This window comes from Ursus maritimus, unplaced genomic scaffold (assembly GCF_017311325.1).
Source record: "Ursus maritimus isolate PB19 unplaced genomic scaffold, ASM1731132v1 scaffold_9, whole genome shotgun sequence".
Classification (NCBI taxonomy): Eukaryota; Metazoa; Chordata; class Mammalia; order Carnivora; family Ursidae; genus Ursus; species Ursus maritimus.
Genome location: NW_024427107.1, coordinates 41711024 through 41738463, shown reverse-complemented (window position 1 = coordinate 41738463; position 27440 = coordinate 41711024). Strand labels below are relative to the sequence as shown.

Here is a 27440-nt window from a genome sequence, read left to right as displayed (position 1 = left end):
ATGAGTAAGGGTGGTTTAGTACTTTTCCTTTTCTCTGATGGTTAATTTTTAATAATTGAGTAGCAATCACTTTAACAGTAGGAAAGGTAATAGCAGATATTTGTGTTCTTGGCATAAAAGCTGTAAGTCATAGGATCTCTTTACTTACCTGAGCCCCCTGCCCCAGGGGCTCTAATGGGTGAAATGGTAGCTAGCAATAAGATTGAATAATCTTTCTAAAACATGTTCAGGCTAAATAAAGACCAGACTGAGAAACAGCAGGCAGGCTCTGCCCTTGTATTTCCCTTGTTGCCAGTGAATTTGCTAGTATGGTGAGGACCGAAAACCACTCAGGGAAGATCAAGACCCCCTGGCAGTTCTTAAGAAAAAGATCAGGTCGCACCGGGAGGAGGTTTCAACGTAGTCCTGCTTGACGGAAGAAGGTTGAGAAAACAGACTGCCCAGAACCCCTGTTTTTTTTTGTTGTTGTTGTTTTTGGTTTGGAAAGTAGTTTGTTTTTGTTTTTTTTTTTATGATTTTTTATTATATTATGTTAGTCACCATACAGTACATCCCAGGTTTCCAATGTAAGGCTCGATGATTCATTAGTTGCGTATAACACCCAGTGCACCATGCAATACGTGCCCTCCTTACTACCCATCACCAGTCTATCCCATTCCCCCACCCCCCTCCCCTCTGAGGCCCTCAGTTTGTTTCTCATAGTCCATAGTCTCTCATGTTTCATTCCCCCTTCTGATTACCCCCCCTTTCTTTATCCCTTTCTTCTCCTACCGATCTTCCTAGTTCTTATGTTCCATAGATGAGAGAAATCATATGATAGTTGTCTTTCTCTGCTTGACTTATTTCACTTAGCATTATCTCCTCCAGTGCCGTCCATGTTGCAGCAAATGTTGAGAACTCGTTCTTTCTGATTGCTGAGTAATATTCCATTGTATATATGGACCACAACTTCTTAATCCAGTCATCTGTTGAAGGGCATCTCGGCTCCTTCCACGATTTAGCTATTGTGGACATTGCTGCTATGAACATTGGGGTGCATATGGCCCTTCTCTTTACTACATCTGTATCTTTGGGGTAAACACCCAGTAGTGCAATGGCTGGATCATAGGGTAGCTCAATTTTTAACTTTTTAAGGGACCTCCACACTGTTTCCCAGAGTGGCTGTAACAACTTGCATTCCCACCAACAATGTAGGAGGGATCCCCTTTCTCCACATCCTCTCCAACAATTGTTGTTTCTTGCCTTGTCTATTTTTGCCATTCTAACTGGCGTAAGGTCAGAACCCCTGTTTTTAAAAGCATTTGTATCCTCAGAGAATTTCCTTGACTAGGACTCTCCAGAGGCTCCTTTAACTTCAAAATCATTTTTGCAGGAGTCTGATAATCATTCAACTAAGGATCCAACGTGCACCTTTACAAGAAGACCAGAGCTGAAGCACCTCCCACCGGACCCCTACAAAGGTGTGTGGGGAGAAGGATGGGGTGGAGGGAGGCCAGGGCACTAAATTTAGGAACTATGCTTGTAAATGCTGTTGACATTTAAAGCAAGTCTAAGGGCTCCACTGAAAGACGGGGGCAAACAACTGACCAAGGTTAAGGTGTAACAGGAAGAAGTGGGTCATCCACCCGCTCAAGGTAGAAAATGAGGCATGACATTAGGGCAATCTGTGACTTTGTGAGAGCTCTTTGTAGCCAAACTGGTAAGGCTTTTCCACGTCACCTAATGACCTTATTCTTCTAAATGGAAAAAGTATGCAAAAGTTCTTTCAAAACCATAGAACACTATGTCAATGTTTTTACTGTTAATTATCAGTACTGTTCTGCTTGTTACGAAGAGTAAGAAAGTAGAAACAGTATTTGGCCCACTGAAAGAATAATTGAAGGGGTGAGAATTTTGTTAATTGGTCAATGAAATCCTTTCATTTGAAGGGAGGGCCTTTTTGTTACCACAAGCTGTAGTATTTGAAAAATCAGCGTGGAAAAATCTGAAATACAGAGGCTCATCATCCTGCAGACAGACTAGAGGGACTCAGAGATGCCCCGATACGAATCCACTTATTACTGTGTAACTGGAGGACTCTGATTTAACCGCTCTGTGCCTCAGTTTCCTCAGCTCTATAGTGGGGTTCATGGTAGAACCTACTTTATAGGGGTATTGTGAAAATTGCCTGATTTCATTACCTGTCAAGCACCCAGAATAGTTCCTGGCACATGGTCAGCCCTAAAAGGGTTAGCTTCTGGGCTCCTTTATGTGAGAAGGGAGAATAAATATTCTGGGGAAATGCTGAGGACCATCAAGTTTAGCAGTGGTGTAGTCGAGGCCCAGGTCCTGGGCTTCTTTCCTCTACCTCCTATGTGGCACTCTCATTTCTGGTCCATCTGCCTCCTTTGGATGTCTGGCCTTGAATGAAGTACCCATTACTCGAGATGAGGACAGGCGGAATCGGACCTGTATGACAGCTTGATTGGGATGGAGCCCAGCTAAGACTTTCCTGTTTCCTTGTTTTGCCTTTTGGATTGGCAGTGTCTTTTAAACTTCCAATAATTCACATCCTGCTACAGTGTAAAACGTCTGTACAGTGTAAAATGTTTGATATCTTTTATTGTTCAAAGTTTGAGGTTGATTTAAGTTTTGAATATATGGCTTCCTAGACCTCAAAGAAGGATAGATCTACTTACTCTCAAGTGGCCTACTTTGTTTTTCTGTTCTTTGCAATTCCATCCCACACTTGGCTTATGCTCACTGTTGTAGTGCATCACTCAACCTTCATGGTGTCCAGCGTAGGAAGCAGAGTAAGGAATGGTGGGGCCTCAGGTCCCCAGGTACTGACTCTGGTAATCCCAAACTGCACAGCAATGTTTGGTAACATTCCCAAACGGAGTCCTACGGCCTAAACATTTATGTGGTGCTCTATGAATGGTGCCCACAGGTTCGTGAAGGAATATTCACCAGCAGCACCATTGCCTGTTTTAAAACTCTGGAATCTTAATAAAATCCCAAGTGTAGAATTTGGTAAGGATTTCATGTTTACTTTAAGGACTCCCTTTTAAGGCATTAATTCTGCACTAATTCTGACTTCCTAAAAGACTTATTAATAAAAATAAAAACTGGGCCAAAGCCCAAAGTTCCTACAGCCATAACAATCCTTCTATGTTCACAAACCTGGTGGGGTTTTGTTAATACAGACATCCTGTTTGTGGCTTTGAAAATAACCAAAGTACTTGGAATTTAAAAGTTAGGCGAACATAAAAACTGTACTAAGCAAACCTGGGACAACCTGGAGGATGAAGGGAATTGAGTTTACTCTGTATGGGTGACGTGAGTTTTAGGAAGTGTGGTATCAGAGATGAACAGACTTGAAGGGTGACTGAATCAGTAACTTTAGAAAATACAAGGAAAGGGTGCCTTGTTAGAATAAGGTACTAAATTCTGCCACTAGGTGGCGATGCACTACAACTTTACAACTTCAAGGTACAACACTCCAGTGCGATTGAAGATTTATCCATTCTGTGCCCCACCAACTCCCTCCCCTTCATTTTTCAGGATGACAACACCTTAGAGGTTTATGGCCATCAGGAGAATTTACAACTAAGCTATATACTGATGTAATGAAATCTAATATATGCTGTGCAATGAATTATGAGATGTTATTTAGTTTCAGGATTTTATTACTTCAATCAGTTATGACCGTATTTCCTTTTATATGATTGCTCACTCTTTAAACATACCAGATGACTGTATAAGGAACACCTAATAAAGTCTATAGATGTTAAAATATAAATGTTTTAATTTATTTGCCATAATTTGTTTAAATTCTGGTTATGCTCGTGTTCATATTAAAAGTCATAACATGTTAGAATCTGAGATCTCAGATTGGACGGTGCCTCTGAATTATATTTTGCTAAGAAATGTCATTGTATGTATTAGCAATTGAGCAGGGAAGAAGAATGGAGTCATTACAAGGCAGTTAATTTTTAGCATAGATTCCAGAAAGTCTGTTAATATTTGAGAGGTTTATGTATTATGACAAACTATTTAAATTGTTATTCTGGATTCTGACTATATCTCTCCTACAGTCAAAAGTATTTATTATTTGTTTTACTTTGTATTTTAATACATTTGCCTATTTTTGCATAAATGCCAAAAATGTAATTTCAAAATAAACCCCTGTGAAACTTGTGGTAACATTATTCAGTTGAGTCATTGCTCTGTTAGTATTCTAACTATTTTAAAGAAAATTTTATACATATATATGAAAACTATATTTACAAGCCAACCCCCACCAAAAGATAATTATTTGGTTTACAAAAGTGTCAGTTTATAATTCCTTTCTTATGCATCCATTTAAAATGTGGTTTGCCACTAAACTGGAAACTCAGATCTGATGCCAACAATTTAGGCAAGTCATTAGCCTTTACAGATTGGGGTTTCTCAGCTATAAAGTGAAGGGGTTTAACTGCAAAGTCTTTAAGACTCATTTCAGCACCAAAACAGTCTGGGTCTGTGATTTAATTTATGTACTTTACTGTTAGGATAAACCACCATTGATGGAACATCAGCTTTGTACCATTTTTCATATGTTGTCCCTTTTAATCCTCCCTGCAACCCTCTGACATAGATATTATTACATCTATTGTATGGAAGAAGACATTGGGCTTGAAAAGGTAATTTTACTATTGTTCATTATATAGTTAAAACTTTTTTTTTTTTTTTTGGCGTGTGCTTTTTATGTGCTTTATACTAGGTGGGAGCTAGGGATAGGACAGGGTTTCTCAACATCAGCACTATTGACATTTGGGGCTGGATAATTCTTTGTCATGGGGGCTTTCCTGTACATTGTAAGATGTTTAGTAGCATCCCTGGTTTCCCCCCAGTTGTGGCTACCAAAAAATGTCTCCACACCTTGCCAAATGTCCCATGGGAGACAGAATTGCTCCCAGTTGAAAACCGTCCATATAGGGATACAAAGAGAGAAACCAAGATGGCGGAGACAGGCGTGTAAGTTGGTATATAAATATGTAAATAGACATGTAAATTATCTATAAAAATATATGTACCAGTATTATGTAAACATGGAAGAAGGCAAACTTACTCAACCTGGAGGGTAATGACAACTTAGCTGATTCCAGAAGAGTAAGCAAAGTCAGCCAAGCCAAGAAGGTGGTGAAGGACTTTCTAAGTAGAGGGAAATATAAAGGACATGCTCAGAGGCACAAAAGTGCAAGGCATGTGTCTTGGGAAGAACAAGCAGTTTTGCATTAATGGAGTGGCAGATGTCAGCTGGGAGATGTGCGAGATGAAACTTGGAAGGGAACTCCATATGACATGCTTGGACTTTGTGAGCAGGAAAAGTGTTTGAAAAGACTGAGAAACTTTCCCAGAATTTTCCCAGAATTCCCAGAATTTTCAAGTTGGGTCAAGGGGGATGAATTTTAAAGTTTCTCAATACTGAACTGCCAATTTGCTTTTCAAAACTTTGTCATGATTTATACGCCTCTAAGCAATCCACTAGCACCCCTGCCTGCACTGAGTGCTCCCCTTAAAAACAGTCTTTGTGAAATTGGTTGGATAGTTTCTTATTTAAATTTGCATTTCTTGGATTGGGTAGTTAAACATTTTTCCATATGCCATTATCAAGTTGTTTTTCCTCCTTAATCAATCTTGTTTGTGTCCTTTGCCTATGCCTCTCTTTTTTATTTTTACAGTTTTTTCCTTATTTGTTTGGTTTTCTTCTTAATCCCCCCCCCACTCCCAAATTTGGGTCATTTCTTATCTATTTTATGAGAACTTTAAAAGTATTTAGACAGTACTCCTTTTACTTAAATTTGCTGAGATGAAATTTTCTTATTTCATTGTTTGAGTTTTGTTATGGTTATTTTTGATGCCTTTTCAACTTTGTTCATGGTGGTTTTTGTTGAATGGAAGTTTCCAATTTTTATGTAGCACAATGTATCAGTCTTCTCCTCTGTGGTTTTGCCTTTGAGGTCATGATTTGAGAAGTCCGCCCTTTACTCCAAGGTTATATAAATATCCAGCGAGATTTTCATCCAGTACTTTTAGCTGTAAGAAGTAAAATCATAAATCTTTAATCTCCAAGGAATTTAGGTATATGGTATGAGCAGAGTATATTTTTGAGAGATACTAGGAAGTCCAATTGGCAAGACTGGATGATCAATTACATGTGCAGGGGGTGGAGGTGGGAGGTAGAGAGGGAGACATGGAGGGGATCCACTGAAGGGAATGCTTTAGTGGGGAGGCAGGCTGGTAATCAGCCCCTTCTGTGAGCTTGTCATTCTGTAAGATTTTCCGCTGTGCTGAATATTCCAGATCCACTCTCTGTACTTTGCCCTGAGATGCTGACCTGTATGGACTACATCAATAGACATCTTGGCCTCTGGCTTCTGGCTTGAGGTTGGCCAATGGAAAGTCACCGGTAGGAGAGGGCAGACCAGAAGAGAGACTAGGGTATACTTCCCCAGCCCACCCTCTGCTGGGCTATGGGTTGGCAGTCTCTCTCAGGATTCCTGCAGCTCTCTCCCTCTCCACACCCGTCCTTTGTTGGTTTGCTTTAACCCTGCCTGCCCTTTGTTAGTAGTCTCTTCGCTGGATGTTCCTTGGTTGCAGGAATGTGACTGGCAACCAAGGACCCTGACTCAGACAGAGTTGGGCTCCCCTCAAGAGTAGTTAGGTTTTCCCATGGGAGCACCAAGTGCTGCCCCTTGGAACTGGTTTGTGGTCCGTCCCTGGAAAACTTTACAAGCTTGCTTCTTTGAGGTTGGCCAACTCATGGCCCAGAGTCAGCCTCCAAGAGACCACACAAGTTCCTGTTGAAGGGAATGACCTTCCAAACCCTGTCTCCTACCACTCCCACTCTCTGCCTCTATGTCTGATGGATCTGCTTCCAATCAGAGACTTACTCTTCCACACAATTTAATTCAGGGAAATGCCAGTGCTAAAAAGATGCCGTATGACAGAAAACAGAAGGGTCACCCATCCTGACATACTGCTGCGCTGTCTTTCTGGGCAAGCTCTTTCTTCTTGTTTAACTCCCTCTTCCCCAAACACACTTTAAATTCTACCTCTAGTCTTTGTCTCTCCATTTCCCTATCTCCTGGGATGCCACTCGCAACCCTCACCATTCTCTCAGCTTGCCCACGTTCTAGTTTTTCTTTCAGACAAAAATGAAATTCTGCCTACTCAAAGAAGCCCTCTCTGACCCCAAGGCACCTGACATGTCTATTTTCTTTGAATTTCTGAAGCACTTCCTGCTTCAACCAATCACTTGTTATTTAAAATTAGCTAATAGTATTTACCTAGTGTTCACTGTGTGCTAATAGCAGCCTTGTTATTCCTTAAAAAAAAGCTCTTTAAGGTGGGTACAGTTTTCATAAGGGCTCGGATGTTACGTAACTGATACAACCCACCACAGCAGGTGAGCAAACTGAAGTTTAAATTCTGTCGGCCTCGAATTGGCGTGCCATCTTCTCAATATCTGCCATCTCTTATTTACCATCTTAACATTTGCAGATTCAATTCCATTTAGTACTCATTCTTTGCTTATACTTTTCTTTTTAAAAAGTCTCTCTGTCAAATAAAATCTTTAGTTTTAGAAGTAGTGTAATTGTACTCTCTCTGAGGATGTGATATTCGAATTACGTCCTGAATGTTGGAGAGGAACCCCCTCTGGGAAGCCACCCTGATTCTCAAGTTGAGCTTTGCAGAGAATCACCAGGGAAATTTAAAAACAAGCAAACAGCCCAAACCAAAACAACCTGGTGCCTGGGAGCCTCCCCGGAGATCCTGAATTGACCGGCTTAGGATGAAGCCTGTAATGCAGATGGTTTTAATATATAACTAAAGCTGAGAAACACTGGTTTAGGGAAGAACACTCCCCGCAGAGAAAACAGCAAGTGCAAAGGACCTGTGGCAGTAGCTAGCTGGGAGCAGCTGAGGAGAAGCTGATGGAGAAGGCCATCGTGCTGACTCGGAACAGAGGAGGGGAGAAGGCAAACCTGAAGTCAGGCAGGCACGGCCACCCAGTGGGGGACATTTTAGACCAGGGGAAGGAGTTCGAATTCTATGTAAATGCAACTGTAAGCCCGGGAGGGTTTTAAGCAGAGCAGTGAACTATGATTTGAAAGCAAGTGGTATGTATAAAACTACCTCATTCTTTTTCAGGAAAGCAGAACTCTCCACATTACAGGCGTCCGATAATTTATCCAACCACTTGCTCATTGACTGACATTTGGGTTGCTTCCAGTGGAATGCTATTACAAAATAGAGTGACAGCAAATATCCTTCTGCACTTGTGCTCTTGCATTTTTATAGGATAGAGTCCAAAGGCTTAAAAATTTTAGACAGGGGACATGGTTGGTGGGGAGGGGAGAAAATCCTTTAAAACTCCCTGTCATGGAAGGGAGAGAGATCTCTTAAGCCCATGTGTCTCAAATGCATGTTCCACACCAGCCAGGATAAAGCCAGGCTAGCAGACCATCAAGATTTTGCAACTAGCCGCTGAAGTGTCCTACAATAACACTGAAGTGTGAGAAACATGGACACACCCAGCGTTACTGAAACGGACATTTCATTTCCCCTTAGGTTTTGATAATATCATAAATTGATTACTTTTGCTCCGCTTTCAGTTCTATCCAAGCAACTTCGCGAACATATTGTATGTTTAGTATTTTATGTTCACGTAAAAGTCAGCTTTTTAAAATCCTCATAAATCAGGACAGAATTTTCCTTTTAGGTAGAGAAGTATACCATTTTTAAAAATAATTCCCATTGTCTAAAAACAGGTACCTAATGTGAATATTTCTCCATCTATTCAAAATTTTTTTCTTTCTTAAGGCATTTCCACCTTTTGTGTCCATGTGTGTGTACAAGCAAGTTTTAATGTGTAATTGAACTAATATTTACTCCTGCACTGTGCTAGGTGAGCTGGCTTCCAAAGGTGAGCTGCACTGAATCCTTGTCCTCACTTGGTCTGTGGCCTGGAGGGGAGATAGCCTGGTGCCTGCAGTCACGACTTGGGATCAGCAGGGTTTCTTTGCTGAAAGCAGGGACTAGGGAGGGAGCATGGAGGATAGGAACCAACCAGCACTGGGTGAGGGCTGAGGATGGGTGACATTCAGTTGGTGATAAGCAACTAGAATAGATTGTGGCTACATTAAGCAGATATCTGTACTGGGAGACTATCATGGAATCAGTGGAAGTTGTTTTAGTTTCCCATTGCTGCTGTAACAAATCACCATAGACTTAGCATAAAACCACACAAATTTATTGTCTGACTGTTCTGGAGGTCAGAAGCCCATAATGAGTCTTATGGAGCTAAAATCAAGGTGTCATCAGGGCCGGTTCCTTCCGGAGGCTGTGGGGGAGAGTCTGTTCCTCTGTTCCTCCAGCTTCTAGAGGCTGCCAGCATCACCTGGCTTGTGGCCACAGCTCTTCGATTTCTCATGCTATTAGCACAGGGCTTACTGCTATCTTTGACCTCCCTGCGTCCCTCTTCTAAGAACCCTTGTGAGTATGTTGGGCCCACCCAGATGATCTAGGATAATCTCCCCATCTCAAGATTCTTCACTAAGTCCCATCTGCAAAGTCCCTTTTGCTATTTAAGGTAACGTACTCACAGGTGCCAAGGATTAAAGTGAGGACCTCTTTGGGGACAGAGGATGTTATTCAGCCTACCACGGAAGGCAAAAGAGAGGCCTCCAGAAAGGGATGGACGGGCTCAAGCCCTGCCAAGTTCCTGTCCCAGGACTGACTGACTGAAGCACTGTACTGTCCACGGCAGCTGCTGGCCCCTGCTGCCGGCCTGCGTCATTTCCCAGCTCTCCCTGCACCTGTGTGGTTCCCAAGAGACAGAAGCGTGAGTTGGAACATCCAGGTGGGGGGACCTGGCTCAGGCACCCCATGCTGACTGCTGGGAGGAGGTGTCTTGCTCCCAAAGCTCTGGTAACAAGAGGCAGGCGATTGCCTCCCCCCGGGACTCATACAGGAGGGATCCCCCTGCCTGTGCCAGGAGCACGTCCAGATGCTGGTGGCTCTGATGTGGACACACGAACACATCTGCACCCCAGGAAGGAACCAGTCACCAGGGGGCATCACCCTGGACGGAGCTGCTGGGGCTGGCGGCCTGATGAAGGCTGTTAGAGTAACTCACGTGAGCTCTTCTGTCCTTCTTCAGGTGGCTCATTTCAGGACACTTGGGCCCTGTATCAGGCTGTCATTTTCCCCAAGAAAGGGGACTAATACTAATACAAATAAAAGGTATGTAAGAAGAAATGAGAGTCACAGAGTATGTTCTAAAAGCATACAGACAGAACACGAGAGTCCCTCGCTTTACTGCGTTCCTGGTGGGTGCGCAGTTTGGCAAGATCTTTCTCAAAAGCAATAGATGCCAAGAGCCTTTAAAAGACATACCATTTGGTCTAGTAATTCTGCATCTCAGAATAGGAAAGAAGAAAATAAACAAAAAATGCGGAGACGTATGTACGTGGATGTTGATTTGAGCGTTGTTTATTGTGGCACACGCGGAGAATTTTCCTGGGGGTTGCAATATACTCGCCCTTTAGAAGTGGTATTCTCAAAGGGTACGTAAGGACGTGGGGATATTAAAGATATGTCCTGTTAACTAGGAAAAAAAGCAATTTCAAACTAAAATAGATGATGTTAACATTATTAAAGGGGAAAAGGCAACAGTAATTTTCTGTAAGTTTTCAGAAGTTTAGGCCACAAGCCCCTTGAAATCCATACAGCAGTTCTAGAGTTAGATTCCCTGGACTAAAGAAGATATGTCTGGCTAATCAGTTTAGAGATGGTTTTAGCCTTTTTAGGTGTACTTTTTCAGGTTTTTAGTGAATTGTTTTTATCATCTGAGCGTTTAAAAAAAATTAATGGCATTGAAAAATTAAACTGTGATATTAGGAGAAAATTAAGACAGAAAAGTATTATGCAGCACACATTTTCTTAGGCAGTGGTGTAGGTTAGAACCATCTGGGGGCCTTTTTCACAATACACTCCACCAAGAGATCCTGATTCGGTATGCAGAAGAAGAAGAAAAAAAAAACCCATCGGAATCATCTGGGTGCCCTGGTTAAGGATCACCAATTCTGAACATGTATGCATTTCTCACACTGAGAAAACAAACTCTAACCTTCGTGGGCTCCGATGTCTTCTCTCTCTTCATGTCTTCCTATTTGCTGATTCTTCAGGCTCCTTCTCTTCACTTCTTTACCTCTTTTTCTCTTCTTAATAACATGCATCTTACCAGAAAGCACTATTCTAACTTATTCCTTGGAAATGCCCTCCCCTTTACTACTTCTCGTGTCTCTGTTATCATCTCTAAAGGGTTGTGGATTGAACTTGCCAGCAAAGCCCTCCAGTATAGCAAGCCACTGCTGCTTTGCTGCCATTTAAATTGTGCTAAATACCCAACCACAAGCCCATCCTTTGAAGTCGGAAGGCAGTTTGTGGGCAGCAGAAAGAGTAGGTCCTAAATTGCCCTCCAGAGCAAGGGTCAAATCCTAACGTCCTTAACTGGAAAATGGCAAGACTCACTTACTTAACTTAGTGAGCAATACTTTGTATAAAAGCAACACAGTCAGATGCCTTTTTTTCCCCCTAGGGATGAGCTTCCGACTGGAAACTGAGTGAGAAGGCAAAGAACATACTGATCCATGTGCTGGAATTTGTCCCTGGGGTTAGAGAGAGTGCCTCACGTCTTTACCTTACTCAAATATTTACAGCACAAATGGGTGAGCCAAAAGAAGGAACAGACATTTTTGGGCAATGGTTCATTTTTCTTTTTTCTCCCCAAATTGCTTTTCTTTCCAATCCATATTGAAATTTTGGTATAAGATGTTGTAAGTTAACTAACTTGAGTATTGAGAACTAAAAACATAGCTTAGCTCACTGACCCATATTATAATCTTTTAACTGTTGAGACTGTTATCTAAAGATCAGGAAAGAGTAAGAAAACTGATTTGCTGATGAACAACTGTTTCAAATTATGACTTTGACTTAAAAAAGCAAAATATCAACATTAGACCCTAACACTCCAACTTGGAACTTGGAACTTGGTCTTGGGGCCTTACTGAATTTATAACCTCAATTCCATAACTCTGTCATCCCTGGGAGAAAAGGGTCTGTGAACTTTGGTTCAGAGATTTAAGATAGGGGTCTTAGAGTATAGGGACTGATGGAGGCAGCTGTTCAAATGTCTGAAGAGAATCTGTCACTGGACAAATGTTTTTCAAGTGTAGGGGTTGTGCCCGAGTTAAGCAACACTAGAGACCCAGTGTGTTTAGGTTTCTCTCGGATAGTTTGGAAAATCTTTGAATTAATCTTGACCCCTTATTTCCTTTACTTTAGAACCTTTACTTTCTTTCAATAATGAAAACGTGGGCCATAACTACAAAGTGTGCCCATCTCTGCTGTGAATCAACAGAGGTCGATTAGCCTCATCAGAATCTGGAGAAACAGAGGCTTCGGGAAGAAGGTATAAGAGTATAGATGGACTATGATGACACGGAGGAATGGGAAGATCTCAGTAACTGAATTCAACAATTCTATCTGAGTTCCAGGCAGTGAACTTTGGGTATATGTGGTGCACAAAACAGAGAAGCTGTCCACCCTAGTGACACAGTGACATTAAATAAGACGTTTGGGAACAATGGGGCAATTAAATCTCTGAGTTTGCTCCAGGCCTGCACAGTTTCTGTGTGTGTGTGTGTGTGTATAATCTTTTATGGTGCCTGTGAAGCCTTATGGAATGCCATTCACTACGGACTGAATGTTTGTGTCCCCCAAAATTCATATGTTGAAACCCTAGTGTGATGGCATTTGGAGATGGAGATTTTGGAAGGCAATTCGGCAATGAGGATGGAGGCATCATGATGGATTTGGGGGTAAGAACAGACATGAGAGCGCTTGCTTCCTCTTTCTCTGCTCTCCACCATGTGAGCATATGAGAAAACAACTGTCCAAAAGCCAGGAAGTGGCCCCTCATCAGACACCATCCTGCTGACGACTAATCTTGGACATCCCATCCTTTAGAACTGTGAGGAGTCAACTGTCGATTAAGCCACAGAGTCTGTGTTGTGGGATTCTGTTAGAGCAGTGCAAACTGACTAAGGCATCTTAGTCTTAGCTGAGAGATTTTGTGGTTGTATTATGACAACCAAGGCTTTTATTTGCTAGTCCATAAACTGAATCCAAGCTCCATATCTTTGGTGGATCACTGAATGACTAATATATAACATAACATAACATAACATAACATAACATAACATAACATATATATATATATAATATAATATATATGCACACATGTGTATATATATATGTATATATATACGTATGTATATAAGTATATACATATATACGTGTGTATATGTGTGTGTATATATATATGTGTGTGTGTGTGTGTATATATATATATGTATATATAATGTCCAGCATTGGCATTTGAATCTCACCCATAGTTGAGGGCAGTTTGCGGGCTCTGCCTTCTCTCCCATCAGAATGCGCATCCACCACCAACGGCAATGCGGTATTAGGGCACCTCTCAGTCCTTTCTGCTCTGTCGGCGGGCGTGCTGGCATGGAGGGGCCCCGCACCTGGCTCTGCGCCGTGAGACCTGCATTCTTGGCAGAACCTGGTGCACGGAGTCACATATGCTGCTGCCCTATCCCTGTGTAGTTCCCTCTGCTCTTCCAAGCAGCCCTCGTTTGCTGCCCTTTACCTGTGGACATAAATTCAGGAGAGAAGTGTTGTCCAGGCCACTTGGCCATTCGTCACATGTCTTTACTTAGGAGACAGGCCAGGTCCATGTGGGGGTGGTTAAGAGCAAGGGCTCTGAAGTCAGACTGCCTGGGTTCAAATCCCAGCTGTGTGACCTTAGACCAGTGACTTGGCCTCTCTGTGGCCCTGTTCCCTTATGTACAAGAAATGGGATGATGATTCTAAGATTGCTTGGTGAAGTTGGTAAGCACAAGGAGCAGCCCCTGGCACTTAGTAAGCACCTGCTGCATGTTGCCCATTATGATTTCACAGGTTGTGAACAAGTCTAACTTTTGCCTTGGCCTTCGTATTTCCAGCACTAAAACGGATTATCCTTCATGTTTAAACTCCTTTGTTTTCAAGTGAGAAGCGCTGATGTGGCAGGCATTTAAAAAGGGCTTCTATAATGGATCTGGAGAAAAGCCACCCTAGGGACTCATAACCTGGAGGGAAACGCCGGGGACACAGGTCAGGGTCCCCAGAAGTCAGCATCACCTCCTCCAGGTTGACCAGCTGGCCTGTCCATACCCAGGCCCTGCTCTCACCCATATACTGGGAATGTCCTGCCCTTGTAGGGGTGTGACTGTACCTGAGTAGCGGAGGATGAGGAAACGGGGGGAAGAGGCACAGGTCGGCTGTGGTGCTTATGAATCACTGCAGAACAGCTCTTGGCCTATCTGTGAATTCCACCTGTTCACTCGATCCGAATACCACCCCCCGCCTTCTCTTCACCCCCCACCCAGCAATTAGCACTGAACTATCAACAAAGGTTGCTTGTCTGCTGGGTTTTTAAGAGGGAAATGTCCCAGATTCATACATTTGTAAAGAAAAAACTATCTGGCCCATATCTTGGCCTCCCGTTGTCAGTGGCAGATCAGCGGCTTCCAAGGTTTCCCCAACCACAGAAAGCTCAACTTCCCGGCTTTAGCCTTCCGAGTAAGGTGAGACTGACCTCAGAGCTCTGTATTTATCATTGAATTTGGCCAAACAAACCAGCTTAGCGAAAAACATGGAATTGAGACCGTCTTTACGGGGCCAAAACCCGAACAGTAACAAGAACAGAAACTTGGCGTTTGGGTCTCCATTTGTTTCTGAAATGCTCCCCTTGTCCTTTCCCTCCCTTCCCCCAGGAGTGTTTCAACAGTCGAAGAAAGATTTCATTCAAAGGGAACTGATTGGCTCTCCCACAAACGGGGTAGAAGATGCGTCACCGCGCGTCAGCGGCCACCACCGAGGGAGGAAGGTGGTGTTGCTGGCACTTCATGTCAGGGGCTCAGCTTTCTCCTTTGGCTGCAAGTGCTTTGTTATTAGAGTCTGTTTAAAACTGGAATCCTCGGGGTCCTTTTCTGAAAAGCATCATCAGCATCTCTGCAAGCAGCGAAGACGTTTCTCTCGCTGCCTCAGAGCTGGCCTTAAAAAACCAGACCGTGGCCGCTGGCTTGTGTTGGTCTCTCGGACAATGGAGTTTTCGTACTTTTTGAAGTCTTAGAAATTTTACCTTGAAAGTAATGAGAACCTTGATTTAAAAATATGTGTTAAGGATATAAGGCAGATGTTAACAAAGTACAAAACACCACTCTTCGTAGGCTGCAGTGTGTTAAGGGGGACCCGAAGAATGATAACTTTGTGAAATAGTAGCGTGGTGAGTGTGCAGGGGGAAGCCCTAGTAAAATTTGGTTCAGCCCGACAAACCTTATCGCAGTTATATGGCTACGTGCTTGCCCAGCGGAAGGGAAGGGAATCAGGTCACAGGCAGAAAGGTAACAGGGAATCGTAGGATGAGGGAGGGAGAGAGGAAACAGGCATGACTTAGGAGCTGTGGATTTTAGCAGGCGGTGGGATGGTGATGTCTTTAACTGAAGAAGGAGGAGTCGATTGAGGGCCAGAAGACAGTCATAATATATTGGATGTGTTGAGTTCATGGGCCTGCATGACATCTCCCACCCAACCAAACCCCAGGAAGACAGCAAGACCTATCATGTGTTTTGTATCGATAACATTTACTACCGATAACAGTCTGATAAATGCTTGAACTCGTGAATTAATGGCAGCATGTGGAGGTGTCCACCATACTGTTGGGAAAGTAACTCTGGTGCTCCAGAGAAGACCAGGATCTAATTGTCCCAGGAAGATATGCAGAGAATGTAATTGAAGCCCTGGGAGCAGGTACACTGGATAGCATGGTGAGAAGAGAGGGTACTGAGCAGAGATTCGGGGGGTGGCTTGTATTTTCCTCATGTCAGCCCTGGGCGTCCCCCAGCCTTCCAGGCCACTAGGACCCTGCTGGTCTTTCACAGTTACCAGACTGGTCTGAAGAGAAGTCTGAGGATTAGATGTACACGAGAAGTATGTGGTCCATCAGGAGGTATGCTGCAATGGAAAAGCAAGTCTTAGAGGGATTACGCCACACATATTGATCAGCAAAAGACATTCACCCAGCCTTTTCCTTTAGGTTTGGTGAAGTCCTAGATCTCCAATAATACTTTCCATTCAATGTTCTAATTTTTTAAAAAAATATATTTTTCTTTATTTCAGTCTGGTTGACATGCAATATTACATTAGTTACGGGTGTACAACATAGTGATGGGAGCTACCATCTGTAACTGCACAACGCTATTACGATATAATTGACTATATTCCTTATGCTGTACCTTTTACTTCCATGACTTATTCCTCCCATAACTAGAAGCTGGTATCTACCACTCACCTTCACCCATTTTGCCCATTTCCCACCCTCCTCCGCTCTGGCAAACATCAGTTTGTTCTCTGTATCTATAGGTCTGATTCTGCACAGATGTGACAATGGTGGTGGGATCAGCTCTTTTTCTAGGCTGATGGGATGAATCCTCTCTGAAGGAGGGATGTGCAGGACCAAGTGGAACCTGAAGCCTGGGGCCATGTGGTCTAGAATCAATATTTTGATTGATATTTTATGCTGCCTTGACATCTTGTAAAATCAGGAAGGCCACAAATGGCCTAGCCACAAATTTCTCTCCCCACTCCGCTCCTGTAGATAAGGTCCTCTGGCCAAACAAACCTTATCACAAGAACCAGACACATTCCTTGCTTATCCCTAGTAGCAGTCTTCTGTTCCCTGCCAGCACATGGGATTATTCAAACAAGCTGATCACATCCTCCAAAAGAGCCAAGGGCCACTTCCCCCTCTTGGTACTACAAAGCCTGCCTCCCACAGTCCCTGGTTGTTTACTCTGTTCCTGTACAAGCCCGTGGGGCCTTCTGTGTCCTCTTTCCTCGGGTTGTGAGTGTACATGACTTATCAAGTGCTGTCCATTCTACCTGTCCGGTGTCGAGTACCACATGTTTGTCATCTCCATAACCCCAGGACAGGAATGCTTCCTTCACCAACGGGGTGAATAGGAGGTGATTACAATAGGCCTCTCCAAAGGCATTAAGTATAGCTGGATTCACCAGATCCAATATCCTGTTCATGCAAAGTGCCTACACAGTGTTTCTAGCCAATCCCCATATCTTTGGCACCACTCACTTCCACTGTAAGATATTTTTATAACATTCTTAATGCTAGTTTACAGAACCGATTATAGTATTGAAACTGTTGCAGTAGCTGTTTCTAGAGCGTGGATGCCTACTAGTGTCTTCCAAAATACTAACTCTATTTCTGATAGGGTACTTCTAGGGTGCAGATGACATACCTACCACTCTGTCTATGCTGAGGTATTCCGAGTGACGTTACAGACAATATGAGTGGTTGTTTCCTTTAATGTTGAAATCAGTTGGCTTGAACTTTTTCTTCATATAAAGTGGATACCTTATATACGTTTCCTGAATCTCTAGGGATCTCTGGGCTCACCTCTCTCCTACTCTCCTGAATTTCTCTCTGAATCTCTCTCTTGTGAGTGTTCTCCCTTCCTCAAACCCGTGCTTCTTTAGAATGCTACCTTAGTTCCCTTACTTCCAAAACTACCACTAACCAGGAGTAGCAGACTTTACTCTGCTTCTGAACTTTACTGAAGGTTCAGGACAAGGAGAATCCATTCACCACAACTGAATACCAGCAGGGTTGCTAGATTTAGCAAATAGAAGATTCTCAATTAAATCTGAATTTCAGATAAACAATGAGGAATGTTTTAGTATAAGTACGTCCCAACTAGTGCATGGTAACCTGTCTTCTACCTGGCAACCCTAAATACTAACCCTAAATACCGAAACCCTAAACAGACATCTCTGATCTTACACCAACCGCAGAAATTACCCACTGACCTTTTCACCTTTGTCAAGTAGAGAGCGCCATAGTTGTCAGAGATAAACGTGTGGTGTGGAGTGAAATCCAGAGGGGTGGTGGATGGTGTGCGGTGGTGAGCGGTGAGATCATGAAGATTGCGAAGAAGCCACAGGCCTTGGCTTTGTGACTTTTGGAAAAGTGATGCCAGTGGATGTCGGGAGGAGAACGATGATTTCAAGGGATGGAACAAGACCAGCAGAGGCTCTGCTGAATTTGGCAGTGAAGGGAGAGAGAGTGTACACGAACTGAAGGGGACAGAAACTCATGAGGTTTTTTAATTGGATAGATAGATCTATATGTATTTGCGGGCTGAAGAGAAGGAGCCACTAAACGAAGATTTAATAGGGGGACCCCTTTCTTTTTTTTTGTCAGGTGTCTGATGAAGTAGTGTTATGGGCTGAGTTGTATGCTGCCATGTGGAGAAGTCCTGACCCCCAGTACCTCAGAACATGATGGATTTGGAGACAGGGACTTCGAAGAGGTGATTACAGTAAAATGAGGTCATGTAGGGGGGCCCTAGTTCAATAGGACTGGTGTCTTTATAAGTAAAGGGCAGCACGCAGGCCTGCAAGCAGGAAGACCATGGGAAGACGAGCAGGACACAGTCATCCACAAGACAAGGAGAGAGGCCCCAGAAGAAACCAACATTGCTGACAGCTTGATTTCAGACTTGTAGCCTTCAGGATTATGAGAAAACAAATCTCTGTTGTTTAAGCCCCCCAGTCAGTGGTGCTTTGTTATGACAGCCCGAGCTAACCAATACAACGGGTGTTTGTAATCACTATGTGTACAGGCTTTGGGGGCAGCCAGCGTGGGTTTGAATCTCAGCTGGGCTTCTTTCTGGCTCTGGGATCTTGGATGATTTAGTAAACGTGGAAGCCTCAGTTTTCCCCTCTGCAAAATAGGAAAAACAGTTTCTGCTTGTATCATTGTGAGGCTTAAAATGAGGCAATGCATTTAAGACGCTTAGCACAGGGTTTGGCAAGGAGGTAAGTGCTCGATGCCTTTATTCCTTCAACAAATACTTACCAAAAGACTATGTGCCAGGCATTGTTCTAGGTGCTGGGATCATATAGTGAATTAGACAAAAACCTCTTTGCCCTCTGGTAGCTTTCATTCTGGTGGGGGAGGACAGATAATAAACAATTATGTAAAATCTATAGTAAGTTAGAGGAAGTGGTAAAATGTATCCGTGCTAAGGAGAAAAGTAAAGCAGGGAAGGGATAAATGAAATGCTAGGAGGTACTGAAATTTTAAATAAGGTGACCAGGGAAAACCTCACTGAGTAGGTAGCTTTTGAGTTAAGACCTGAAGCAAGTGAAGGAGCCAGCACTCTAGGAGAGGAAACAGCAAATGCAAAGGCCCTGTGGCGGGAATGAGCTTGGTTTACATAAGGCATAGCAAGGAAGCCAGTGAGTATGAAGAGAACAAAGGTAAAAGGAGCAGGAGATGAGGCCAGAGAGGTGACAGGGGCAGGTCATGTAGGGCCCTCTAGTGATCCAGTGGTAGCCCCTAAAATAGATACCTACATCCCAATCCCTGGAGCTTGTGAAGTTTCCCTTATATGGCAAATGTGACTATTACTTCATATGGCAAAAATACAATTAAGGATCATAAGAGGTGGAGCTTATCTTGGATTCTCCAGGTGGTTTCTAAATGCAATCCCGTGTATCCTTATAAGATAGACACACAGGGAAGAAGGAGACAGGAAGACAGAGCAGAGAAACACACCACAAGCCAGAGTGCCGGCACTGGAAGCGGGAAGAGGCAAGGGATGCCTTCTCTCCTGGAGCTTCCAGAGGGCGAGGGGCCCTGCCAACACCTTGACTTCAGACTTCTGACCTCCAGAACTGCAAGAGAACACATTTCTGTTGTTTTCAGCCACTAAGATTGTGGTAATTTGTTACAGAAAGCCCAGGAAAGTAATATAGGCCTGAGAGCTCCTATTAAGGAATTTGGCTTCTGAGTGCTATAAGGAGCCGTTGGAGGGTTCTGGGTAGTGGAACAACATGATCTGACTTCGTTTATAAAAATCTCCTTGGGGACCGTGTTAGGGTGCGGGGCACAAGGGTCTGAAGTCGGGGGTCCAGTTAGGAGACCCCTGCTAGAGTTCAAGTGAGCAAAGATGGGGGCCAGGACCAGGAAGGCAGAGTGAAGGTGGTGAGAAGGGTCAGGTTCTAGATACATCTCAAAGGTAAAGCCAACAGGGTCTAAGAGCTGAGTTGCTGCTGCTGACATGGGGCACTTGGCAGTAGGAGCTGGTTTTGGTGGGCGAGGGGAAGGGCCAGTAAAGGGCTCAGTATGGGACTCAGTGTTACCTCTGTGATGCCCATCAGACCTGCAGACGCAGGTACTGGGTACTGGCTACTACATGGCACAGAGTCTCCGTGAGGGGTTAGGCTGGCCGTGTAGACGGAGGAGTCAGCAGCACACGGGGTGTAGTGAAAGCCGAGACATGTTAGCTCTTCAAGCGTTTGTTCCATTTTGTGTTTTGTGTTTTAATGGACAGGACCACCGCACTGCAAAACCGTGATCGCCTCTAGATGTCTGAATTCATAATGGTTGCCTCTTGATGTGTCCTTAATCGACTCTGAGCGCATGGTGGGTAATGTCGTCATCTGGCAAAGCTGCTGCCTTTGGACTTAGGGAAATGCAAAATATTTAAAAATCACTAATTTCATAAAATCAGTCCAAGCTTCAGCTCTCTTGCAAAATATGCCCCCCTCCCCGGTCTCCAGACAGTCCTTCCTGAACACAATCTGAACAAGAGCTCTGCCTGGTGCTGCGTTCCCCCACCCACTGCAGAAGGGCAGACCCCGACCAGCACGCTTATAAGAAAAGAAGTGTTTCATTGAGACCTGGGGAATGGAGTGTATTTGCAAATCCTTGGCTTTTTTAAATAAAAAAATTATGGATTTCTTTAGGTTAAATTGTAAAAGCTGCAAGAGTGAGTTACTTAATTTTTCTGAGAGATGTGGCTCATTTGAAAGCGATAACAATGACTTTAGCTTCATAATTGCTGTGCTTTATACAGCACTTTATCTTCCCGATTGGTTTCGATGACTGTCGTGTTCATTATCATAACCAGTTCCATTCACTCTCCTCTGGAAAGGGAAGCTGAAAATATCACTGACCTAGGGGAAAAATAAATTTAAAAATCACAGAAAGTAAACTAGATTACTTAGAAAAAATTTTTTTTCTAAATTTTCTACCTTGATTTACTTCATTGATTACAGGACTGTATATGAATCGAATATCCACTTGTTTCAGTGTAGGTGGGGTCTCAGGACCCCAATCTGCCCTACACTAGCCACGACTTGGGACAAGTCACCTCAGCTCTCTGATGCTGAGTCTCCTCCCCTCTTCAGTTGGGGGCCGTGGCAACAACCTCTTAAAGTTGTGAGGACGGAACGGAGCGTACACCTGAGCCCACAGCAGAGACTTTTCTGCGCACACCTCTCATTTGCGTCATAAATCAAGTAACGAGCTCATGTTTTGTCCTAGGCCTACCATTACCGGATGCTGGAGGTGGAACAATGATACACGCCTGGTTCCTGAGGGCCTCACAGTCCCTTAGGGAATTTACGTATTCAGCAGAGAGTCGTTATGGGCTTATTATGTGTCAGGCTCTGTTCTAAGAGAGAATAGACAAAACCCCTGTCCTCGAGGAGCCTACGTTTTACCATAGATGACAGGAATCACGCACACGAAGTAGGTAATACCGGCCGGTCGGCATCAGTGCTCTGAAGAGAGTGGGCTGGACAATGCCCATAGGGTTGGTATTTTGGTTGTGTGTTTGGGGGCAGCCTCTCCAAGGTGATGACCCTTGAAAAGAGACCTGCAGGAAGCGAGGGAGTGAGAGAGTTCCCAGAAAGTACAAAGCTCTGAGGTGGGAAGGTGCTTGGTTGAGAAGTGCGCGGGAGGCCAGTCTGGATGGAGCAGGAAAAACAAGGGGACAGTAGAAGAGGTGAGGCTGGAGAGATGAGCAGGGGTCAGGTGGCAGGAAGCAGGTAGACATGTGACTCTGCAACACAAGCGCTTTGCCTGGGGCGTAAATGTGGTGCTTGGGGGATGCAGGGGGCTCTGCTAATTCTGCTTGGGAATGAGAGACTGCCTCAGGGTCGGTGTGAGGGAAGGCTTCTGAGAGAGCCAGAAATGGAGCTGAGCCGATCAACACTTGCTCAGCCTCTGCTGAGTGCCCGGGCGAAGACAGGACAAGGTATTTGTCCTTAAGGGGTTTACAGTCTACTGAGATTATGAAACAAATACTCGACTTGACGCAGACAGATGGTAGCGACATATGTGAACATAAGGTATACACTTGTTGAATCACTATGTCGCACACCTGAAACTAATGTCACGTTGTGTGTCAACTACACTCAAATCAAAAAATGTAAACAAGCAAACATTTGACCTGGAAGTCTGCACAGGGTGTGGTGGAGCCCCACTGAAGGAGAGTTCGGTGGTGTGCGGTGTGTGTAGGGCACGGGGTCACCACAGAGAGCAGACCTACGGGAGTCAGGAACACCCTTGGAACAGGAATGTGATTGGATCACATAGTCACTGATGTTGAAGATGGAGAGCAGACAAGGAGGGATAAAAAAATATAGGAATTTGCTGAAATTAATTCAAAGATACCCTTCCTCTCCTCTGTCTGAAGAGGGTCTTTGCCAACATGACACAATATACATAGGCCATGTCTTGTCACGGGAGTGCTGCTGGTGGGTCTTCCAGAAACACGGGGCTTGCTCTTCTAGACCACAGTTGCGTTCCTACGTGATTTTGGCCTCCAGCTGGGAGGCTGGTCAGCAGGCCTCTGTCTACACCAAGAACTATAAGGAAATATAAGGAAAGGGACATTGTTTCAGGGGATGACCACGTGTCCTCTTGCACTAGGCCGTCCTGTTAAGAGATGCGGAGGAGGAAGGGCTCGCTTAAATGGGCCTCCGGGAAAGTTACGAGAAGCAGCAGGCATTGATCGCTCCAGGTGAATCAGGTGGCTCTAGGTCCAATTTCCTCTTCCACCCTGAGCACCTGACTTTGAGCTGGTTACTAAACCTCTCTGGGCTTTATTTTGTTCACCTGTAAACTGGGCTAATGATTGCATCAATTTCAAACTGCTGTGAGAACAAAATGAGTTATTAAGCTTTTAGCTACAATGCCAGGCATATATTAGATTTCCAATAAGGGGTTAGCTACTTTTCTCATTGCAATATATCTCATCAGAGTGTAGAAATGAACTCAGGAGCCAGAAAAGCCCTTGGAGCCATCATGCAATTGGATCTTCAATGTGAAAGGCACTGAAGATTAACTGGAGAGGGGACAAAGTGGGGTTAAAAAAAAATAAGGCAGCAAAGATGGGTTTCTGTTTCAAGACACTGGGTTGCAAAGGGAAGGAAAACTGATAACTTGGGAATTTTTAAGGTAGATTTTAGGGAAGGGTGCAAATTCGGGCCAATGCAGCTGATGGTTGTGTCCTACCACGGGTATCATTCACTCCCACGGAGGCGGGTTTGGTCCTTTACTCTGGCCACGGGGTTTGGTAGAGAAAAGCGTAAAGTCATGGCCACGCGCAGTAGTGCAGGCAGAGTGGAACCAGGACAGAGCCCTTGCTCAGACACTGTCAGGCACCCATAAACACCTCCGTCAACACCTATTGCCATGGAAACTTCTTTCCTATAGCCCCTAAGCATTTGACTTTTTACTCTTTGATTAGCACATTCCCACCACTGGGGGAAAAAACCAATCAACCCACCCAGGCCCACCATCCTTCACCACGCCTGGCTCATTCTACATAGTAACTTACTTCTTGGCTGCCTCAATCAATCTATGCTTTCCTCGAATCAAACCTTAAATCATAATCTATTATTGGGTGAAGCTCAAAGCCATCCTGCCGGCTAAGTCTGATGATGAGATTCTTTGGCCCATGCACAGTCAATTCCATTGTGTGGCCATAAACTAGAAATACCTTGCAAAAAACCACTAAAGCTTTTCCAGGTCACATCCATTTTACTAGCCCCTGTTTGCCGGAGAAGTGACACAGATGGGACAATACTGGAAGTCAGCCTTTTTAACTGGAAGTCATGACTCACGCTGGCAAAGAAACCATAGGAACGCCATGCAACCCTTGGCAGCTGAGATACTGGAGAGATTAGGACCCATCAGCTGAGTTGTACAGCTAGAAAAATAATGGCGTAGCAAGGTTAAGCGGCTTGGTCAGGTGCCAGATTCAGGGACACGTATGGAGGGTCACTAGTGATAACTTTGCTATGAAGTTCATCAACAGACTGCCAAGTACAAATTATTCCATTGTCCCGACACAGCACTCACTAGAAGGGAGAGGTGGCAGGAGGAAGATGATGAAGCAGTAAAACTCTTTTCAGAGGAAAGTGAAAATGTGTCCAAGGTGTATAGACAAGGAGCAATATTAGAGTCAGCCAGAAGAGACCCAAGGAGCTACAACTGTTTAAATAAAATTGCCACTTTATATTCACAATGGGCCAGATTTTATCCCGGTATAGCTCTGCAGGAATTCTTTGGAAAGATTCCTAACTCTAGAATTACTTGGTGAGAGTGAATTGGGGCCCTATGAAAATGATACTTGGTGATGATTTTATGCAACTGCTTTTTAACCACCTAATAGACACAGAATGACTTTCCTACTGGCCCCACATTGGCACAGCCCTGGGATGAACATTCAGCAAATCCCATTGTACCATGGGTTCGACTTTTCTTTCAGCTTGATAGCTTTTGTGGAAAGAAACTTCGAGTTGTGTATTTGTCCAACTAACAGCATAAATATTCATTTCTCCAGAATATGCGCACTATGCAAAGTTGGCCGAGCCATATAAGCTTAGAAAAGTCCAGCACATACTGTAAGCATCACTTAAGCAGTGAGAATACAAACCCCAGCACTGTCTACGTACCTAGAGAATCAGATTGCTTCTGCTGCTGCCTGTCCCCTTGCTACGGGCAGCAAATACCGAGAAGATCATTCTGTTCTCTCCTGCGTTTCCCCCTCTGTTGGTCCTATTGTAATTACATCCTCTTCTTCGATATTTTAAAAATGTTCCAACCTAGTCTTTCATTAAGCTGCCCTCCAATTTTGGGAACCGCTACCCTCTTTCCTTACGTTTGCTGTTCCAACCTCACCATCTACGGAAAACCTCTCTCTTCCTCTTTTTTCCCCCTTTTCTAAGTTCCCATGGAAATGGCAACACAAAGATGAATGACACAATTTTTGTCCTTGACAAACTCACAGCCTGGTGGGAGGTGGAAACGTGGTGCTCAGGAGGTTTGCAGAAGCTCCAGATAAAGGTCTGCCAGCCTGGGAGGAAATCCTAGAAGGCCTCCAAAAAAACCAAACAAAAAAAACAAAAACAAAAAAAAACACAAAAAAACGTGGCATCTAAATTGAGTTCTAAGATACAATTAGGGGTTGGGGCAGGATGGCAGAGTGGGGAGTGGGGAGAAAGAATCCAGGGCAAGTGTAAGCAAAGGTAAAGAGGCAGGAGATAGGATAATGGTGTTGGGGGTGGGGGGGTGGAGGGCTACAGGTCCTTTGGGGCATCTAAAATGACAAAGTAGGTGGCAGCCAGTCGGAAAGACGGGGCTGGAGAAGAGGACGAGGGCCCAAAAGAGAGTCTGCTTCCTTATAGTCATGGCTACGTAATAGCACATTGTGGGAGGAATGGAGGAATAAATCACTGAGAAATCATTAAATGGCAAGACTCACAGAGTCATTAAACAATGCACATGGAGCTCCTGAACACGGTTCATAGCAAGGGTTTGGTTTCTGTGTAGTTTAGACTGACAACCAAGTTGCTTATTGATTTACTCAGTTTTTCTTACTTTCATTATTACCTACAGTGGGCCACGCCTTGAGCAAGACAGGATAAAAAAATAAGACAGCGGCCCAGGGTAGAGTGTTTTCTTCTGAAAGTCTGACCTAAGAGAGGTCCCGGGCCTCATGCAATTCATGTTCTGGTTGGAAGAGGAGGAGACTGGCACGGTCATCAAGGTCTGCAGGAAGCAGGCTGGTGGTGAGGCCGCTAATCTGCAATTGAAAAGGAGGCAGCGACGGCCCAATGGGGAGCCGGGACTTGATTTCCCACACTGCGTTATGAGCTCTGTGGGACCTTGACAAAGTCATTGACCCTCTCAGAGTTCGTTTTCCTATCTGGGAAATGGGGGCAATGACATCTATTGATCAGAAGAGTTTCCAGGATCACAGAAGATCATGTATGTGCCCGGAGTATCGCAGGTAGAACACATTTCCTGCCAACAAGCCTTCCTCGAACGTGAAACTTGCATTCAAGTCATATACTGGTTCTGAGTCCTCAAAGCACTGAGGATTCAAAGATGAATAAGACAGTTTGCATCTGTAAGGAACTCTCCAAGTGCTAGCTTTCTTCTGATAATCACAGATAGAAATTTCTAGTTTCGTGTCTCAGTTTCTCACTCAGGAAATGAGGTTAGTTTTCTTGTCTTCCTTCCCTTCTCCGTAGAAAGTCTCGGGACCTAAAAGAACTCTCTCTCTCTCTCTCTCTCTCTCTCACACACACACACACACACACACACACACACACGGTGCGGCATTAAGCAGACATTCTGGAAATAACAAACCAAACCTCCTCATGTCTGGGTCCGCACTGGGCTGGTGCTGGGGGTGCCGTGGCTCGTAGAGCTGTAGGTCCCAGCAGGCTGGTCTGAGGAGTAAAGTCCGTAGGCAAGCTTTCTGGCTTGTGTCCAGAATCGCCTCATAGCTCCTCGGTGAGGAAGAGGCAGACAATTCCACAGGGGCCGCGGGTTCTCATACGTCTCCCGAATGCTGGTGCTGTCACTGGGGTGGGAAGTAAGAATTCCACATGCCAAGGGCCTTTTGATGAGCACGACGGGGTGGGGGCGAGTGGGGATTCCCTTAGGATTTTGTTTCTTTCTTGTGATGTGCTGGCCTCGTTCATCTGTTCCGTGTGTTCTCGTTGTCAGGCAGCAGCTGTTTCAAGTTCTCTGGGCCAGTCCGCAGGGACACTGCAGCATCTAGAGAACATTCGTGATAATACGCCTGATAAATCCATTCGGGTTACATGGTTTTCCTGCAGAGAAACAAGGAAAAGCCCAGCGTTCTGATGATAGTCTAGCTTGTGGGGCACATCTGCCACATATTAAACACGTTTTAGGGACTCATTCCTGAGAATGATTTTTCTTCATTTTAGAAGGACAGCTACAGCTGTGTCTCCCTGCGAGTTACGTTCTATTGAAGGCAGCCCGAACTTAGGAGCTGTTGAAATTTTCAGTCACTTTCAATGATGGGCCAATGAGTTTTAATAAAGCAGGATCTGTCCAATGATGTCATTGTGTATATTTTTTCATTTGTTCCCTTCCCTGTCCCCTG

At 44.2% G+C, this 27440-nt stretch overlaps 1 long non-coding RNA gene across 8 annotated transcripts; it reads left to right on the top strand.

Annotated features, from left to right (window-relative positions):
• Positions 1-1192: 1192 nt before the first annotated feature.
• Positions 1193-27392, top strand: LOC103661482. Of its 8 annotated transcripts, none has more exons than XR_005833610.1 (8): positions 1193-1460; positions 4619-4664; positions 11630-11759; positions 12376-12502; positions 18419-18527; positions 20556-20647; positions 21551-21757; positions 25916-27392. It is a non-coding gene; the product is annotated as an uncharacterized LOC103661482 (long non-coding RNA). The 8 variants fall into 8 exon arrangements; XR_568094.2 differs by having other exon boundaries at positions 21551-21761; XR_568097.2 differs by lacking the exons at positions 1193-1460; positions 4619-4664 and adding exons at positions 7782-9871; positions 10190-10272 and having other exon boundaries at positions 21551-21761.
• The last annotated feature ends 48 nt before the right edge of the window (positions 27393-27440 follow it).